Genomic DNA, 17,669 nt, shown 5'->3' with positions numbered 1-17,669 from the left:
AGCCCGGCTGCTGGCAGGGCTGGGGCTTCTTTGGGGAAACACGCGTGGGGAGAGGCAAGCGATAATGGTAATAAAAGAGCGAGAACTGGGGGCAGCGCGGTGGCAGCCGCGCTCTGGCCTGTCCGGTCTTTGGTGCGCGGTGCGCGGTGCGAGGCGCGGAGAGGAGCTGAGGGTTTGCTCGAGCGAGGCACGGAGCGGGTTCCCGCAGCGGGGGCAAGTGTTGCTCCGCTTTTCTTTCTAGTATTTTTGTTTCGGTAACTGGATTGCACTTTAGCTCAGGGAGGAAGAAGGTGAAAATATCACCCAAAAAAGAAAAAGTTACCTGACTGGTCGTGGCTTTTATTTGGTCGTGCTATTTCCTAGGTTCAGTTCTGGCCTCCAGACTTGATGCCTGGTGTCCAGATGAAAACTGAAATTGCCAGACTAGGAGATGTGGAGTTTTGCTCGCTGTCTGTTTATGTAGTTTAGCTCCCTTTGTCCCTTTTCTTTCTGCGCCGTCGCGGGACTTGGGCAGCGCTGCGGTTATCGCAGATTCCCAACATTTTCTTCTTTTTTTTTTCATTAATGCAAAGAGTAATGTATTTTTTTCAGAGCCGTGCAGCGTTTGTAATGCATCTAGGGATTATTCACGTGGTAACGAGCACATATCCCCGCTCCCACTTGCCTAGCTGGAAAAAAAAAGAGAACTTGGAATAAAAGCCCAATCGATATTGCGATTCCATTTTTTAAAGCGAATCTTAGCCAATTAACAGCAATAAAACCTGGGCCCTTTTTGAAGTGCTAACTAAAATATTCGAGGGAGGTAGTTGGAAATGTTGGTCCTTTTACAATTCTCATAGAGAAGGCGAGGTAGTACAATTAAACAAAAGGCACTAAGCCACATATTCAGGCTTAGTGCATTCAGCAACTTTTATATTGGCAATTTGTTTAAGCTTAGATTGCGGAGTATGATGTAAAATACATGCTGTTGAAACTTGATCTCCCTTGGACGGATTCCTTACATCCACCCATCCATCCATCCATGTATCTATTTATATATTTATCTATTTAGAGAGGATAACCCAGAGCATTTTACATGTACAGCTGAATGATTTTATTTTTAAAGTGTTACTTGGAAGAACGCCATTGTCCACTGCTAATTTTAAATTGAACACATTGAATGATCCCATTTACACCTAAACCATTATCCTGGGCTGTCGTTTATTGCAGCTGAAATGCGTAGCAGAGCTGGTGCCTGTGTTTTTCTTTTGGTTATTGAAGACCTTTTGGGTTCTCTGTGTATTCCCTCACTTGTGAATTGTTGTGTGCTCTAAAGCGGGGGTGATGCTCCGTCCAAGAGGGTTAGTGTAATGTTTCACTAACCTTATCCAGAGCCGAAATGAACCCAAGGATAAGATTATAGTTTCCCCTGTGATTTTTTTACGGCTTTTTAAGGGCTGGGGTGTTAAAATATTTTGCGGAACTGGAGAGGTAGATTAGCAGGGTTTCTTGCCAAAGCTGGGAAGCTGGTATTACAGACTGTCCCAGGGGGAAATCGCTCACATTAACCACTAAATGAATATTTGACAAGGGCTCATTCGGGGGTATTATTGCTACAAACGGGTCCCTACTGGACTTTCCAAGGGTCAAAGAGCAATGGTTCAATTAATTATTTAGACTGTTAGTAGATTTGGTTGTAATAGCTGTACTTATTTCTGCAACCGACAGCTTCTTGCGGTGGGGGAGCGGGCAGCGCCGCGCTCTGCCTCGCAGCCCCGTTCCCGCCCGCGGACGCGGAGGCAGCGAGCGGCTGCCGTTTGCCATCGCGTATTTCTGGGCTGAAAACGTGTTTTGTTCTTTGAGATACCTAATGCTCCTGTGTCAGACGTCAAGGGTTGCAGATGATCACCGCGACGGTGTTTTGTCCCCTAATATTGATTCCTCCTGCCTAACGTGCAGCAGAACTGTGTATCTGTCTTCGAATAGGAGGCTGATAGCTCGGCAATTTAAGCAGTATATAATATAGGTCCCACTGAAAGAAAGAGGCCCATTACTGATAGGCGTGATTAGATACACTTCACTTATTTAAACCCTGATCTAACTCAAATATTAAAATCTAAAGCATGCTTTGGTGCCTACGAGATTTCCGAGGATGTATTCAAAATGCTGACATTCAGATCGCAGGGAAGCTTAATCTTTGCGTTTTTAAAGCCAGCCAGCCTCGCTTGACACTGTCGTTTCAACATTTTTGTTGTTGGGGGGGGGCGAGAGAAGGGAGGGTTATTTTGTTTAATTTCTACAACAAACATGTCCGCAGTAGTAGATACTAAAAAAAAATGTTGGGAGTGTGCGATTAGGTGACAATAATATATGTTGAATGAATAAGAGATAAGCTGCAAGGGGGGAGAGGGAAGCAGTAATTACAAACCCAATTCATTCAGCTTTTCAGGACTTTTGTTGTGGGAGCTCCATTGACGGGCTTCGAGCTGCCAGTTTTCTCACATTAAAAAGAACTGATCAGCGCCTCAGGGGGACAAGCAACACCGCTTAACTGCATAGTGATGGGGTCCTCATTTAGAGCCATTACAACAAGAAAATTAAACAGAGCCTTTGTGTGCACCAGGTTTACTTTTCAATTGCTGACAGTTTATAGCTAACTGCTCAGAGATTGAAGTTTGATTGCGGTTTGATCGCCTGCTAGTTAGCACCACCGCTTTTTTAGATTTGGTAATTAAAACCAGATTTTCTGACGATGGCACGGGGAATTTCAAGAAGTTTGGTGCTATTTTGCTTTTGAGGAATCAAGTCCGCTTGGCGAGGATATGCAGCTCTGAAGTGAGTGTGGGGGGCTTTTTCGCTTGCAAGCTTTTTTAAAAAAAACCCAAAACCAACAAAAATGGCAATTCTCGGAGTTGCAGATTCCGCAGTTTCCGCGGGGGCCGCAGTGGTGCGGAAGAAGCCGCCGTTTCCGCGCGCCGGGCAGCGCGGCCGCGGGGCCGCAGGCCGGAGGCGCCGGGGGCCGCGCCGCGCACGGGGCCCGGGCGGCCGCATCGCCCCGGGCTCCCGGCGCCGGGGACCGATTTTCGCATGCAGGTGCTTAAAGCCGAGAGGGGAGAAGCTGCAAGAAACAACAGCAACAACAAAAAAGCCCACATCACACAGCCTCGAAGTGATTATTTTTAAGCTGTGCTTTTGGAGTGCGCAGCAGATTTGCTGTGGTTGAAGCCCAGTGTGTGTGTGTGTGTGTGTGTGTGTGCGTGTGCGCCTGTGCATGCGGGGGGAGGGGACGCGCCGAAAAGAGCTGTAATTTTTCATTATAATTTAGAAACGCTCATAGAGAGATCGGCTTGGACATTTATTGCATGGGAAGGTTTCGTCCTGGGAGCGCGGCTTCCCAGGCCGGAAAAACCTGCACAGTTAAATCCTTTTAATAGGAGCGTTTGGCAGCAGAGCCGTGCCAGCAGCGATCCCTGTTTGCGGGTGACAGCGCGGAGGAGCGGGGCCCGGGGGGGGGGACGGAGAAGTTTGCACCGGAGTTTCCCTCCGGTGACTCCGGCCGCGAGGACGGCAGCGACGTGCCGCGTCGCAGCACCGCTGCAACGTGGACGGGCTTTCTGCAGAGTGCGCTTTTTATCCTATTCTTTTTCTTCCAGCTTTTCCATTTGTTTTGTTTGCGTGTCCCCCCGCTCCCCCCATCCCCCGGAAAAAAAAGGCCTCGCGGTGCGCTGGGGCCCCACGGCGGCGGGCGGTGGTGCCCAGGCCGAGCAGCGAGGGGCTCCGCGGCGGGGGGGGGGCTCTGGCCGGGGGCCGCCGGGTCCAGCCGCCGGGTCCAGCCGGGGCCGGGGCGGCGATGCCGCCGGGCGCTCGGGGGGCTCCGGCACCCGGCGGTCCCCGCTGGCCGCAGCCGGGGCAGAGCCTGGCCGGGCCGCTCCGCTCGGCCCCACCGACGCGCCCCTGGCCCGGCGCCCCCCCGGCAGGTGCCCCGGCCCCCGGATCTCCTGCGGGCTGCCCCGGCCCGCCGGGGGGGGGGTCCGCGGACCTGGGGGGCCCCGTCCCCGCCGCCGCAGCCGGGGCTGCTGACGTGATGCGGGCGCTTTTTTGCAGAAAGTCGTGTTTCGCGGCCCGGGGGACCGCACCTGGCCCGGGAGAGGAGCAGGCCTCTGGCCCGCGGGTGGTGTGCCCGGGGGTGCCGGCGAGGGGGGACACACGCGCGCCCGGCTGCGGGCCCCATCCTGCAAACGCTGCCTGCTCCTGCCCTTTGCCTGCGGCTCCGCAGCGCCCGGGAGGCCCGGCCGGGCGAGCGGGGCTTACTCAGGCGAGTAAGGATGCGCGGGGTCAGGACCCGCCTTGAGTCAATTCGAAATAAACTCGAAATAAATTCGAAATAAATAAACCTCCCCGCGCTCTGCGGCGCCGGCGGGGCCGCGGGTGCTGCGCGGCGCGGAGGGCACCGCGGGACCCGCGGAGCCTCCGCGCTGAGGGCGAGCAAAGAGGGGCTGGGGCCCTGGCCCGCTACCCCCGGCTCCTGCGCTGCTCTTGTGGGTGCCACTGCCGCGTAAGAAGATCTTAAACGTGTCCTTTTGGCATTTCTGGAAATGATGGTTCCTTTAAGCTCTTACAAATTGCAAAACTTGCGGAAGACAGAGAAATAATTAATGTATTAAAACAAGCAGCGAATTCCTCAGGAGGCACCTTATCAACTCCAGCCACACTGGCTTCATCCCCTCCTCGTATGCTAATACCCCCGTGACGTCACCGGCGCCGGATTGAATGTGAATCAGTTATGAAATTATTAGTTTTAGCTTAAAAAGCAATCTAGCTTTCCCGCGAGTGGAGTTTGCGTTTCTGCAGGTTTTCTCTCGGTGTCCTCCCCATGTTATGCACACACAGTAGTTGCGACTTCCCTGTCACATGAATCAGTGTTTCAAAAGCACACATCTGAACTGGTTTTGATGTAAAGAAACCAATAGATTAATTTGGTCCCGTTTCTGAGACGACAGTGTCTTCCTTATCGATACACACATTACACTCGAAACCAGACAATTGGATTTCCTCCTACTTTTAAGGTAGGCAAGAGCTCCTTGTGCTTTATTTCTGTTAAGATCCCACTGAGGGGGTGTGATCCTTTGCCAGTGTCTGAGAAAAAAATACCCAGGAGTGTTTGCTTTTGCTCGTGATAGAGGAAAATGGATTGAAGAGGGGAAAGCATTTTTTTTCGGTTTAAAATTTAAAGAAAAAACAATTTTTTTGATTTTGAAAATGGGAGTAACCCAGTGGTGGAGGGCCAAGAGATTGGCGAGGGGAACAATGGGAATTAACACCGCTGCAATCGCTGAGGCCACTCTAATTAGATGTCTGGATCCGGCGAGATCAAATACCTGAATCTAAAACCCTCGGCTCGGTTTCTTTCGCTTGCAAATGCTTCTGAAAAACGGTTTTTTAGAGAAACCAAACTAAACCTAAATTCCCTGGAGCTCCCTTAGAAGAGTTTGGCCGGTAACAACTTTCTCCCCGGGTTACACTGGTGCGCGCGTCCTCTGCCTTTGGCGGCTGCCGAGGCACTGAACACTTCGCAGCCCGCACATCTCCTGCGAAGGGGGCCCGGAGCAATACCCTGGGACAAAACTGCCTGAAATGTTTAGGAACACTTTCGTCTCTTTGGCTGCTTCTTTCTTCCCATCTCCTGAGAGCAGGCTGTTTTGCTACCATGAATTATGAATAAACTTGCAGCTCTTTCTCCTGGGGAAAGTCGCAGCCGCCCGCTTGCTCTATTCACCGGCTGCTCCGGGAGGCCCTGGCTCAAAGTTTTCCCTCTAGTTGCAGGCTCTGCACGCAGGGAGGGGTGCCGCTGCGAGAGGGATATGGCACTTACACCAGCTCCTTCTTCCAGCAGTTCCTTAACGAAAGAAAAAAGAAAAGAAAAGAAAAAAAGAAAAGAAAAGAAAAGAGAAAAGAGAGAAAAAGTTGTAACTGGCTGAGAAGTGAGTTTTCTGACTAATGAAATCCAAAATGAGTTGCGAATATAAAGTATTGTAAGATTTCTTCCCTGCCCCCCCCCCCCGGCACTGATTGGCAATACTCTTTTTTTTTTGTGTGTTGGTTTGAAAAGCAGGAAGAAATGTAATGAATTGAGTGCTGTCAGAGATGTCTTCTCTGTTGATGTGGTGAATGGCAGTAGCTCCCTGATCCAGTGCAGGTGCAGTAGAGCTGGGGAATAAAAGAGGGGGGCTCTCTGTTCAGTGGAAAAAGCACATTCCCTACAATAGACCACACACTGCCAGCCAGCACGGCATCAGCTCACACTCTCAGACTTTTTTCGCCTCTTTCCACAGTCCTGAGCTCACAAAATGGCTATACATTAGCACTAGTTAGGGTTTGCTTTTAATGAACAGTTGTGACTCCTTTTGACCAACATTTAAATCTGCTGTGCTCTCTCTGAAGACAGGTCTGTTTTGATCACAGGTTTTAAAAAATGGCCCGTTTCCTTACAAGGCAGCTCATTCAGAGACATCAGTTGCATTTGATTGGAAAAAAAAAAAACTCGATTAATAAAATGCATTTTCCAAGTGCTCCTAATGGGGAAAGATTTTTTTTTAATATATATAATAAAATGGTGCGGGGAGGAAGAGAGACACTGTTTTTAAATGGATGAGATGGTCTAATCCTATACACGAACGCATATTAATCCTGTTTAGAGATAACCTGTCTCCTTTTTGGCTTAATATATTATCCTTACACACGGATAAAAACTTTGCACTCATATTAATTCGGTACAGATTGGTTTTCCTTGGCTTATTTCCGTTTTTTTTTCTTTTCTTTTTTTTCTCGGCGATCTGCTTAGAGGAAGCTAGATGGTTACACTTGGTTACTCCAGTTTTATTCGGAGTGGTTTGCGGAGTGAGGGCTCGCTCCGCAGCCGGCGGCTCTGATTGCCTCCGCGCCGCGCGCCGCCGCAACGCGCCTCGTCCTATCGCGGCCAAGCCAATGAGACGGGGCCGCCGCAGCCCCGGCGCCGGCGCCTTGCCCCTGCACCTATCCTGCGAGAAGTAGATTAAGCTCTTTTGGATATACTTACCGATGCATTGCGCTGAGGAAAATTGCTCTGTGTTTGCTTATAAAAAACCCATGTTACTGTGAAAGTTCTTCTTTTTTTTTTTTTTCCCCTCTCCTAATCGTGGTAACAAATAGCATCAGCTTCTGCAACACTTTGGCAAAGCCATTCTTTGCCTGAATGCTGCTAAATGGGAGAAGCTGACAGCTAACCAGTTATTACCTGAGCTCCACGTAAACCACCCCCCCCAGCTGCTAACAAAACGTGTTCGCAATAAATGACATTAGAAATAATAGTCAGATTCCAGTAAGTGTCTGCAACACGTTTTCAGGGGTCAGATCTTGTCATCCCGAGCACAAAAGAACGGAACTCGTCTCCATACAAGAGAAGAGATAATATTGATACGTCTATATTAAAAATTACGGATCGGTTACACTTTGTTTTAGGGATGGTTTTAACCGTGTCTCTGCCGCTGGTTGCTTGCTGGGGCATCACCTGCCAGCGCCTTATATATCGCCAACAAGTTGGAGCTCTCCCAGCGCCAACCTTCGCCCAGCTGCGGCTGAGCGCTACCAGCAGCGAAGCTGGTGGCTTCGCTTTGGGGAGCCGTCGCGTCGCGGGCTAGGTGTCACATGCAGTCTGCGGCGGGGACGTGCAAAGTGCTGCCGCCGCTGCCCGCTCCGCGCTGCCCGCTTGTAGTTCCCCACTTCGCTGCCGCCGCGCTACCCGGTAGCCTCTGTGCCCTGCCGCTGCGCACACCCGCAATTAATCCTTCTGCTCACCGCTCACATGCCGCACCCAAGGGGCAGCTCCAGCCTATTTAGATCGCCTTGCTTGGTTGCACAAATTTAAGTGGCAAGTGAGTTATAAACCTAATAACTGCTTTAATAAAAAATAATTATTTGATTATGGCAGAACGAATTTGCTCGACTGCAAGGATGCGCCTGGGTTTGCGTTTTTGGTGGCGTTTGGGATCGTCTTTGGATTGAACTCAAGCGTCTTTTAAAATCACTGCTCCGAAAAACACAACAGCAAAAAAAACCCCTCCCAAATCCCAGCCCTAAAAGCAATCTAACAGCGACAAAAAATCGCCCTGATTCACAAAGCACTGTGGAATATTTCCTGTGATATTACTTAGGAGAATGAATTGATTTGTAAACAGAAAATCAATATGAGATTTGGGTGGCTTTGAATTAATTGAAAACAATCAACACGGGGGACCATTAATCACAAATGCTTGCACCTCTCTTACTTTTTTTTCCTTTGAGGATGAAGTTTATGCGCCTCTTTCAAGTGTATTTATGCTTCTGGTTTTACAAGGAAAAGTGAGGATGCAACAAGACCAGTCGCGTCGTCCTCTCTATACTTTTAACGCTAGCATATTGTTTGATTACTAATTCGAGTTAATATGATCTTTATGGCAACATAACAGTGGATAATTGGCCCTTTTTCTGAACAACAATGTAAATCACAATCGCTTTATTATTTAATAACGTCAAACGCTTCGTTGGATTGGCCCCGACAGAGAAGACCTTTTCTTTCTAGGCAGTGTTGTTGAGAAAGAACAATGCAGATCTAATTGTGGAGATTTCAGAAGTTGGCTCCTGTAAATGAACAGCTTAGATATGGAAGTTCCAGCAGATGTCTGCACTTTTCCCTGTGACAAACCTTATAACCCCCCCTTCCTCCCCCACTGCCCCGGCCTCCCCCCTCCCCGACTTATTGAAGATTTTTTGTTCTCACATCCTAGCAACAACCTAAATCTTCCAGCAGCAAATACACCCCTTTCCCCTCGTTGCTATACAGCACTTCAGATGGCAGGCTCAAGCGTACACACCAAATTAGAGCCTGGCCCAAGGCGCGCTCGCCCCTCGCTCCCTCCCGGCCGCTGCCTCCCCCGAGGAGCCGGGCCGGGGGGGTCAGGCCCGGCGGCGGGGCGGCTGGGGGGCGGGGGGGTCCCCGTTGCTGCTCTTTGCCACCCCGCTGCCCGCAGCGTTGCTCTTGCAACAGTTTGGAGGCGACGGCAAGTTGCGCCCGCCGGTGTGGGGCAGGAAGGTGCCAGGCCCCGACGGCCGCCCCCCCCCGGCCCCGGGCGTCCCCTCCCCGCTGCCCTGGGGCTCCCGCTCCCCCCCGGCCTCCCCTGCCCGGCCCGGTGCCCCCGGCTGCCAGCGGGGGGGGGGGGCAGCGCCGGAGCCCCGGGGGGCTCCGCGGGAGACGTTGCGGGGCTCCCTGGCGTGGGGGGGGGGATGCGCACCCCCAGCGCGGCTCTGCGCGCAGCGCCCCGCTGCCCAGCCCCGGGCACTGCGCACCGCTGCGCGGGGCGCCCCGCGCTTTGGGGGCTGCGCGGGTTGGTTTTTCCCTGGCGCTCGACGCTACCTTTCGGGAGCAGCCCGTCGGGGTGGCTGAGCCCTGTCCCTCCTGCTCCGCCACCCCCTCTGAGGGCAATTGTGCTGCAAAAGAGTTGATTTAGAAAACTTTGGCCGAGGGGAGCTGGCAACAACGCTGATGCGCGGCCGCGTCCCGCGGGCTCCCCCCGAGCGCCGAACAATGCGCGCTTTGATACGCGCTGGGCTCAGGCGGCGGGAGATGAAGGGTGATGTGTATCAGTCTTCCTCGCGGCGGATCGCCTCCGAGGGTGTCAAGAGATGAGGCAGAGATACCAAATATAGGATATTTCCCCTTCCTTTTGTTTTCAGTTTTGACATAAACAAGCGATCGGGATAACTGCAGCTAAATCCTCTTCTGGATCAAGTACAGTGAAGTCCCTTTCTGTTTCATCCCCCTATGTGTCCCATCGCTGTCCAGACCAGGAGCCACCACTTCGGCGGTGCGGGTCCCTGGGTGGCAGGGTGCTGGGCCTTGGTACCCCTCTCCGGGGGCGCCCCCCTCCCGGCCAGCCGGGCCGCCCCGCGGGGCCGTCGGGTCGCCAAGATCAGGGGCACCAGCCTCAGACCTGCGACTTTTTTTTTTTTTTTTGTGCAAGAACCCACTCAAAGAAAGTATTAAAAAGCCACAGACCTAATCACTGAAATTCCCCGAAACAGAAATCCAGATTCACTGAATCAGGATTGCAAACCCTGTCTTCAGCCGTGGGAGGCGATTCATCCTTTCATTATTGACCTTTGTGGCTTTTTCTCCTAGTGTGGGTGGAAAGTCTTGATTTTTCTTTTTTTTTTTTTTTTGGTCCTACTTTTCCTGGCTTGTTTGTTTGTTTGTTTGTTTTGCAACTTTACTTTTTTTCCGTCGGCAGTCCCCTAGCAGGGGGAGCGCCGCGAGCTCTGCATGTTGCGCCTTGGAAGGAGCGGGCAGCGGGGAAGGGGGGCTTGCAGGGGAAAAGCGGGCCAGAGCGGGATGGCGGGGCAGAGCGGGGCTCCGCGGCGTGCCAAGAGTTAACAGCGCGCCCGTTCCCAAGGATCTGCGCAGGGATGGCTAAAACCGGCGGTGCCTTACCCCCCCCCCCAAACATAAACAGCAGCAAGTGCTCCCTGCGTCCCGGAGCCGGCCGGGGCTGGGGCGAACCTCCTCGCCCCCGCCTGAGCCCCGGCTTCGGCCGGGCCAGACCGGGCCGGGCCAGACCGGGCCGGGCCGGGGGCGGGGGGAGGCGGCCCTCGCCGCCACTCCCTCGCCATGATGAGCTCATTTCCATGCCTGCGCCTCCCGCAACTGTGAGAAAATCCTCCAGGACAGCCAGCGTGCCGATACGGCCCGGGCTGCCCCCGTCTCCCCGGTTACAGCGCCTGCCCGGCAGAGCCGAGCCGGCGGAGTTTAAATAAAGCCAATGCGGCGAAGCCTTCGCTCGGGCCGCCGGTGTCTCGCGGGCCGCGCCGGTCCCGGGCCCCGCGCCCACGCGTGTCGGCGCGGCCGGGGAGGCGCTCGCCAGCGGCGGCCGGCGCCCGTGGGAAGCGGCCCGGGACGGCTCGGCCCGGCGGCCCGGACACCCGCCCGGAGCCGTGTGCGGGGGGGAAAGTGCAGAAGTGCCCGGGGACAGTTCGGGAAGGGGGAAGGGAGCTCTGAAAAGCCCCACACTTATCAATAACAAGATGTATAAATATCAAAGTGAAGTAGCCCGAGTAAGTCTTTCTAGAAGCGAGGAGGAAGCTTAAGCAGCTTTCTTTAATGGTGATTTGTAGCTCTGTAAGGGGCACGGATAGCAAATACCCTGCAGGTGCATGTTGTAACACTGCCATCCGGACTTTAATGTAGATTACTCTCCAACTCGTTTGATCGGTCCTTTGAAACCCTTTACAATTGCCTGTGACGAACCGCCAGTCTCAGTTTTTTTTCTTTGAATAATGCCTTAAGGGTAAGTCCTCGGGGCTTTTAAAGATCTCCAGCACATTTGAAAAAAATCACGTTAGATTTCACTTTAGAGCGTAGGTCCATGTCTCTCAACTTGGGGCTGTTAACAGGCATCTTTTAAATCATTAATCATTTAATGACCACCAACTTTACTCTGGAAGGAAGATACTCGCGGGGATCTTCTAAAGACCTCCAAACATTTATATGGCCTTCGGGATCATACTGGTTAAAATTTAGGAGGCAAACATCCCATCCAGCCGCCCGAAGCCTCCCAGCAGCCCAGAGCTGGTGGGTCTGCAGGCTTTATGGGCTCTCCTGTGCGTAAATCCGCGGGGAGTGGGCGAGTGAGCCCTGGGACAGAGAAGCAGCCTCTGCTTTCCTAGCCCGAGCTGAAGGCCTTCCCCCGGGCCCCGAGCCGAGCGCTGGGAGCCGCGGTGCCGTGCGGAGCCCTCTTCTCTCCTCACCTCGCCTCCCCGAGCCGGCCCGGGGGCCGCGTTAGCTCTGGGGCCTCCCGGCACACACTGAGCGTCTGCAGAAAGGCTTGGACGCAATAAATCCTGCAGCTGTTTCTGCTCTCTCCACAAATAACGTTTAACCTTTAATATTTATTCGATACTATTAATTCGAAAAAATAATTACTGAACTTTTGGCCCTTCAACTTCCACAAGCGGCGCTTTGTTTCTATAAGCTAAACTTGGGAGAATCAATCCCTCCATATCAAACTAGGGATTTGAATTAAAGGCCCATTTGGGACACTTGAGACTACAAAGGGTTACACATAAATAAATGCCACATTTGCCTATTGCAAAAGTTTTCTCTGTCCTTTCTCAGTCACAACAGGGGAGGAAAAAGCCGTCGTTTATTATCTAGTGCCGGGCAGGAGCAGCCCCTCCAGAATGTGCTCTTAGATTTGGCCGGCAGAAGAGGGACTCTTTTTTCCCCCCTCAACAGCAGCTCCTTTTGTTCTCCAGATCTCTTTCCCAATTTCAAGCTTCACTTGCAGATCCTAAGTTTGTTTGTTAATGACGCTATTACCATCTGGCTCGTCCTACTTTCCAAAAGATATAAATCTCCCCAGTTGCATTGCCTACATTATCATTTAAGTGCCACCATAGCTAGAAGAAAAATATGCTTTCAAGGCTGCAAATTCTCTTGCACGGAACGACTCCCCGGGCGCGGAGCCTTTCGCCCGGCCGGGGGACACTGAGGGCCGGCTTTGAAGGAATGTCCCCAAATGGATTTCACCTTACAGCGAACCTCGGTTGAAGTTTTCCACCATAAACTTAAGCGAACCTTCCCCCTCGCTTCTCCCCCTCCCCATTTTGTTGCTGTTTAGTGCATCTGGCTACTTTGAACCGTTATCTTCGGCGGGGCGAGGGACCCCGGCGGCGCTGCGGGGGGAGGCAGAGCCCGCGCTGCCCTCGGGGGCTCCCGGCTCCCTCACCCGCCGCGAACCCCCGTCCCGCCGTTAAGCGCGCATATTCCGTAGGGGCGGACGCGCCTTTCCCACGGGCGCCGTGCAGCGAAGGGACGAGAAGTTCGGGCTCCTCTTGGTGCAAAGCGGCTGCGGATTTGTGCGCGCTGCAGCCCGGGGGAGCGGGGGAGGGAGCGGGGCTGGTTTGTGTATGGGCTCCACAATGACTCTATTTATCCGCTGCAACCAGCCGGGGCAGATTGAATAGGCGAGAGAGAGACACTCAGCCTCCAAGCGCGTGGGCTTTGTGGGATATAGTCCCCACTAGCAGATTTCCACCGCTAATTTCCCATTCTGCGGGGATCTCCTGCGAGGAGACGCAGCCATGCCCGTCAGCTCTGTCTCCCCCAAACACTGCCCGTACTTCCAGACTTTAACCTCTGCTCGTTGTATGTAGAAGTTTAGCGAGGGGAGAAGTTTAAACCCTTGTCGTTTCCTTGCTAGGTCTCCGGCAACATTTTTTGCAGATAAATATTCTTTTAAAATATATGTATATGTACACACGCACACACCCGTACACACAATGTTGTCAAGCGAGGGGGAAGATACTACTTTAATATGTGGAACAAACCCAGGGATTTTTTTTCCCGAGTGGTTTAATTGTTAAAAATAATTACGGATGAAAAGAAAACTCACTTATTATGCACTTCTAATACTGTGACTGCATGGGAGAGAAAAGGGGCCAAAACAGTGATTAATTAATATCACACAGGCGTAGCTGTTTTCTAGCGAAAGGCCTTTTCCCCCTTTACCGCTGCAGAGTTATCATTCCAGCTCGAGTGCTGTGTAGCCAGGAAGGGATCTTGTTTATAAATTTATATGACGACCTTTTCTTTGTGTGTGCTCTAAAGTTGATATGGACAAATTGCAGAGGTATACAATTTAAGTAGATGCACTTTTAATCACCGATCATTAAAATGGTTATGTTAAATATACTCAATTACATGCATGACTTCACCCTAACAGTACTTTCTATTCTCCCAGCTGCTCACGTATTCCTTAACTATAGTCAGCAGAAGAAACTCGATTATGCTGAATCCATACATTTCTATGGATTTCATCAGCCTAATTAATGCTTCAGTGTGGTCCATGTGTCTGAATGGTCCCTTTGCTATTACTTGGGTAAGGAGGCAGTGGTGGAATGCAGAGGGTCTTTCTTTCAAATATACCCATGGGGGTCACTCTAGGACTCTAATGGCAAAGGTAGCAAGTGTTAAATAGCAGAAACATGCAGAGAAAGGGAAGGCAGCGATGTAAAAAGGACATTGATACTGTAGGTATGCCCAACAGGTCAGTGATGATAATTAAAACGGTTAAAGAAGAAAAGGTAAATGGGAGGCTTCCACTATTTGCAGCGTGCCTCGTTAAAAGCAAACAAATCAGTCCACAGAAATGCACCTTGCTGATCCTGGTGGGGGGAAAAAAAAGTTGACAGCAGAATTTAAGCCTAAATAACTACCAGGGCAGCAGCCTCTTCCGCGAGGACTATATGCGAGTGCCCCGTCTATTCTCTAATTCCTTCGCCGTCGAAACGTTCATTTCTTGGAGGTTGGGAGGAACGAGGCGCTGCCAGGCGGCTGCGTCCCGGCCGCTCGCGGTCCGCGCTCCCGCGGGGGGATTTTCCCCCAATTCCCGAGGGTAGTGGGCGCGAGCAACGCAGGCACACATGGAGCTGGCAGAAGCAGCTCTTCCCCTCCTCTCCCCAGCTTTCTTCCAAAATGAAGAAGCGATTGAAATAAATGCGATGTGTTGCAGCTTTAGCACAAACAGCCAATGGCTGCTTTATAACATATCTTCCCATCTCACCATTTAGTGGGATCTAAAAGGAAAGAGCGCTTCCTGCTAGTCAAGCAACATTTTAATCGATGAGAAATTCATCGAGATGTATTTATTTTTTGTTCCCACCTGTTGTGGCAGAGGACCATCTGATCAGCCCTTTTGCGAGGCGTGAGGGGAAACCAGAGATAATTTCTTGTCACCCCCTGAACTGGCAAGAAGATGGTGATGGAGCCCGGATCTCTCCCTGGTTCCTCCACCGCGCACGCTGCAGATCAATTGTCCTAACTTCGTGTCAGTGCCTTGCTGCAGCCTTCATCCTTGAAGTGGAGAGAGAGAGCAGGGAAGATTTCAGATCTATAACCAAATTACAACCTAGGAACTTTATGCTTGTCATGCTAATTTAATGACTTTTATAGTAAGTGTAGACTTTCTGTCTTTTGAAATTAGCTCTTCAAAACGCTTTGTGTAATGACAGACACTAGACATAAGAGACAAATGCACAAGCAATAGTGGGATAATAATCTGGCAAACACTGTGCCATTTAATATTAAAATGGAGAACAAAGTGCATTAAATCTCAGCAGAGATGTACATCAGTGTCCGATTTATTTGTTCCACACCCTGGCTCCAGGATGATCCGAAAGGAGAATATCCTCGAACAATCCCGTGCCTGGATTTACCTGGAAAATGAGCTGATACTAGACATGGAGTACAAAATAGTATTTCATAAAACGGAACGATCCCTTGCTTTCTGGTGTTGTTTACGCGTGTTTGAGTACTGTAAATATCCCGGTGATTTATCAGGCTGGTTCTGTCTGGTCGCTTCGGCTGAGCCTGGCCACTCGTTCCCTTTCCAGCGGCGTGACAGTACATGCTGTCCTCGGATACGTGGCTCTGAATGTACAAATCACCTGCGTCCCTAAGAGCAGCTCTGCTGCTCCCATATTACGAGTGGTCCAGAAATCTGTCCAGGAGATGATCTTGATAACAAAGAGAGGGGCAAAACCAAAGCTATAGGTGTATTGCAATCTGGGCGACTCAGTCATTGCCTATAATTGTAAATAAGGTAAGTTCACACGACGATCGAGTAACGAGGGAACAAGAGGCCTATTTTAATCAGGTGGTTATCTCTCCTTGGTGGAGATCAGAGCTCCATCACTCCTGGCCTTCTCATTGTGTCCCCCCTGCTGGAAATGACAGCTCCTTCAGAAATAAGCAACTTGGTCCCTGGATGGGATTTCAGCTCTTTTGCACTACACATGTACCAATTGTCATTTTACAGCTACAGCGAAACCTCTAAATTATATAAGTGTATAAACTCGGCCTCATTAAATCCCCCCTTTTGGATAGCCTCAAGGTTGGAGAGTATATTACTGCAAGCCAGAAGAGACTTAAATTATATCCAAATGGGGATTGAAACGTAGTGGTACTTAAGCACGCTCCTTGTCTCAGCTACAGAGGTTTCATTTTTCCCCCTTTAGAGTGTTATAATATTACAAACGCAACAGTTTCCTTATGTCAAATCAAACGATCTGAAATCCTATTTCTTGATTCAGCCTACAGGTCCTTTGTGGTGGGGACAAAAACACAGAGATATGATCAAATGCTGTCGTCTGACCAAAGAGAAATTTATCGCTCATCTGAGAGAGCTTCCTAATTTGAAGCTAAAAGCCTCCCCTTCCAGAATGCATGTGAACGTGCTATGTAAGTTGTTTTCTCGTGTGTGCGCCTGTGCGTGCGGATCGATAGGTGTGCGCGGCCAGGCGCACAGAGGACCAAGGGCAGGAACTGCCCCGCGGCCTGGAGCACACCCTGCCTGCGGCTGGTTTTTCCACCCAAGCCAATTAAAAAAAAAACAAAACAACTAAACAACCCCCGTTTCAGTGGGGAACTGTGCCTGCACCGTTCCCGCGGCACCCGCAGCCCTGCGCGCCCTGCGGCCCGGGCTCAGCCCGCGGGCGGCGGCTCCGGGCGGCGCCGGGACCGGGGACCGGGGGCCGGGGACCGGGGGCCGGGGACCGGGGACCGGGGCCGGGGACCGGAGCCGGGGGCCGGGGCCGGGGGCGGCTGCGCGGAGGCTCCTGGTGACAGCAGCGCCGCTGCGGGAGCAGCCTGCAGAGCCGCAGCCCCCTGCGAAGTCGCCCCAAGTTGGGTTTGCCGGGGCGGGGGGTGGTTCCCCCCCCCCCCTTTGCAGCCCCTGCAAGCGGGTCGCGGTTTAACCAGGCGGCACCAGGACGCTACTGCCGGCGCACTGGAGCGTGCGGCGTTTGGAGCCTGGGGCCGCCCCGGCTGCGCTGCGGCAGTTGCTGCGGGTCCTGCTCCAGAGGGGCACGTCCTGGAGGCGGCTGCGGTGCGGGGACAGCTCGGCCACCCTCGCTTTGGAGAGGCCACGCCGACACTGGGATTTGATCTGCGTCAAAACCAAGCGCGCACACACACGCACACACACACAAAAGTTTGGGAAGTTCTTCTGCAGCGGGGGCGGCGCGGGGCTGCGGGCGGCGGGTGGGAGCCGCCGGTCCCCGACCGCCCCCCCCCCGCCGGCCCAGCGGCTCGGCAGCGCCTCTCACCGGGGCATCGCCCCCTCCCTCCGCTCGGCTGTTCCTCTCCCCGCGCCGGACGCGCAGACAGCACGTTCCCAAACTTTGAAATGCCAAATCACGTTACTGCTGTGGCAGGAGGCTGCTTTCGGATCCGTGACAGCTGAGTTTTTCCTATCGATTATGTGACACTGCAGTTCATTTACACAGCTCAAAAGCTTAAAGCCACCGAAGCAGCCCCCAGTTTAACCCGAAATCCTAACAGAAAGTGAATCAACTTCCTGGCCAGCGTTTAAACTGATAGATCAGAACTTAATTCGGAGAGACAGAAAGGGAGAGAAACGACAGCACGGATTTATCTTGCCCGGCGTCCTTCGCTGAAACTTTGGAAACCGAGGCGTTGAAAGCGCAGGGCCGCGATGTTAATTAGGAGCAGCGCGCTTGGTTTCTAGAGACTTTATATATTTTTTCCAAAGCAGATTATACCGCTGGGTTTTGCGTGTGTGTGTGTGAAGGCGTGGGCGCTCCGCGGCCGCGGAGCTGCGGCC

The sequence above is a fragment of the Apteryx rowi genome, unplaced genomic scaffold (genome assembly GCF_003343035.1).
Source record: "Apteryx rowi isolate R43461 unplaced genomic scaffold, aptRow1 scaffold_10, whole genome shotgun sequence".
Classification (NCBI taxonomy): Eukaryota; Metazoa; Chordata; class Aves; order Apterygiformes; family Apterygidae; genus Apteryx; species Apteryx rowi.
The sequence above is the reverse complement of the archived record's forward strand: the minus strand, read 5'-3'. Positions refer to the sequence as shown.